The sequence below is a fragment of the Myotis brandtii genome, unplaced genomic scaffold (assembly GCF_000412655.1).
Source record: "Myotis brandtii unplaced genomic scaffold, ASM41265v1 scaffold488, whole genome shotgun sequence".
Lineage (NCBI taxonomy): Eukaryota > Metazoa > Chordata > Mammalia > Chiroptera > Vespertilionidae > Myotis > Myotis brandtii.
Window position 1 is genome coordinate 1,247,293 of NW_005368638.1, and position 2,990 is coordinate 1,250,282.

Consider the following 2,990-nt stretch of genomic DNA (forward strand, 5'->3'; position numbering starts at 1 on the left):
GACCCGCTGCGCTGTGCGTGTCTCGCCCTCGCCCTCATCTGGCTGCGGCACCTCCCCTCCGCTGGGGCCTTAGAGCGTGCCTGCTTGTTGTAAGGTCCCTAGTGTTGCTAAACTGCATTAAACAGTTCAAATGTAAAATTACACAGCCTCGAGGAAGCACCTCAAGTGTCTCCCAGAAAGGTGCTGCCTTTTAAGCACCAGATCCAGGAGGCAGCGTGACCAGAGCTGCAGCCTCTCAGGGTGTCTGGGGCCTTCCCCAGCCTCCTGCCCTGGGAGCAGATGTTTGCTCCGGCTGACACTCCACTGGGCTGTGGCTGAACTGCCTCCCCATTCTCTCTGCCCTGCTCTTTTCAGCGATATTTGCTGGCTCTGCTCCCTCCTCCCCCTGCCAGAACCCACCAAAGGGTACCATTTCAGTTTTTACCTTGAACTCTCCTCTCGTCCTTCCCTCCAATTCTTTCTTTCCTGTCCTCACACACTTGGGGATACCCAGTCTTTGGTGGCCTGGTGGTCCCGGTGGTCTTCCCACTTGGTCTCTCCCCGTTTCCATCCACTGTGTGCACCCCCACCTTAGCAGCTGGCTTAGAGCACCCCCCAGAGTGTGCCCCTGCCCGTTGTCTACAGAAGTAAGTGCAAATGATTTAGCCAGCATGCGAGGCAATTGGTGGAGCTGCCCAGATAAGCATGCAGCCTCCGTACAGTCACGGTCATTGATGCTGTGAAAACGCAGCTTTAAGATAATCCCTATACACGCCCCACCCAGCCTTTCCCCCACACCTGCTCTCTGGGAATTGTGGAGTGCTCTCAGAGCCCAGGGACCTCACCGCCTGACATCCAAGTCCCCTCACCCCGCCCTGCATTCAGCACTCATCCCTCCGGAGCAGTCGGGCTTGGGACCAGACAGGCCTGCATTTGAATGTTGGCTCTGCGCACGCTGGCTTGGTGACCGGGTACATCTGGGAGCTGAAGATGGCCATGGCCGCTCGGAGGGGCCGGTGGAGACTTTGCAAAGTGCTCCCCCATCTCTCTGCGCCCTTCCTCATGCAGTTCATCCTGCCTGGAATCTTTCTCTTTAATTTCCAACCAAGTTCACCCCTTTCAGGGCCACCAGCCTAGAAAGATGCTCTTCTCTCCAAGCAGACATTGTCCCACACTGAGTGAGCAGCAGCCCTGACCCCTCTGCAGCTGTTTTTTATAAAATTTTCTAGCCGTCTTTCTGTCTTATCGGGTGAAGGAAGTTGATTACCAAAGCGGTAGGAGCTCACCAGCTGTGCTTGCTTTCTTTTTTCTTTTTTAATATATTTTATTGGTTTTTTACAGAGAGGAAGGGAGAGAGATAGAGAGCTAGAAACATCGATGAGAGAGAAACATCGATCAGCTGCCTCCTGCACATCTCCCACTGGGGATGTGCCCGCAACCCAGGTACATGCCCTTGACCGGAATCGAACCTGGGACCTTTCAGTCCGCAGGCCGACGCTCTATCCACTGAGCCAAACCAGTTTCGGCTGTGCTTGCTTTCTAAGTCCTTTCTTGAGCGGTACGTGTAATGTTTGCATCAACGAGGCGGCTAGCAGCGGCTGCCGGTCCGGGTGTGAGACAGATGTGTTGGGAACCTGAAACTCACGTCCGCGTAAACCTGAACCCCCAGTAGTTACCCATGGGCATGGCCTGCTTTATCGCTTCGTGTGCTGACCCTGTGGACTTTGGAGGGGTCTGATCTCGGGGAGGGGCTTGCTGCCCCTCGATTGCAGCCCTTGGCCAGCAGCGCCCCTCCCCTAAGGTGTCCCTGTGGGGGGTCTGGGGTTCATCTCAGGCTGAGCATGGGGCAGGGCAGCACGGGCCAGGCCGCACGTCGGGCAGTTACCGAAAGTGGGTCTCAGGGCATGTGCAGAGAATATTTCAGAGGCCCTGGGTTTACAAGCCACAGTCCAGAAAACACCCAAAGGGACCGACGTGCATTTGAATGTCGCCTGCACGATTGTTATGAACTTGGTTTCTGAGCCACGTCAGGGAGGAGGTAATCTGGTAGAACTGCTCTTTAGCAAAAGGAACTAAACTTGTTTTCTTCTCTAGTGTTCATCCGAAAACCAAGTGCCATCCTACACACATGCACACACACACACACACACACACACACACACATGCACACACACAACCCCCCCAAACAAACAAAAAGACAAAACAAAAATAAATAAAAACAACAATTAAATCAGAAAACGCGCAGAAGACTGATGTGATCAGTTCTGAATTTCCAATATGACAAATGGCATGATGTAATGTCGAAGGTTTATATGTAGAGAGGGTGTGCTGCCGAGTACAACCCATCCGCATGGTTTCTGTGGGACCGCAGCCCTGCGGTGTGTCTGCTTGCCCTCCAGCTCCCATGAGCTCAGCTTCTGACGTGGCTGTCTGTAGATTGGTACCTTATACTTCTCCCCTGACCCTGGTTTTAATAGACACGTCTTTCAAATTCTCTTATTGAAGAATAGTAGTGGTTATTTGGGGGAGGAGTTTTTAAAAGATAAGAGTCATTTTAAAATGTGCCTTTAAGAACGACGCCCTGCTGTCCCTGTTGTCTGCATTTACATTCTCTGGAACGTTCATCAGAGCTTGTTAGAGCATTTTTTGGATTGAAAGTTCTATAGACTTCAAACACGTTTACAAAATATATCTTATTTGCTGTGACACGAGGTGGGTATTTTTACCAATAATAAGGAGGGACAGTTAGCATTTACTCTGCAGTTGTGGCCGGTTATTCTGTTGTGGGTGACAGAATCCTCGTATATTAGCAACTGCTCTTTCTAGACAGTGGGATCTTGGAATTTGCGGCATCTTTTCCCACTGAAATGCTCCTCCATGGACAAACAATGCCGGCGAGGGCCACTAGAGGTCACCCTTCTGCCTCTGTTGGGTGCACTTGGCCGCTGGGCAGGCTTGTCTGTATGGGGCCTCTCCATGCCCACTCGGCAGGGGTGCAGCCCCACAGTGCC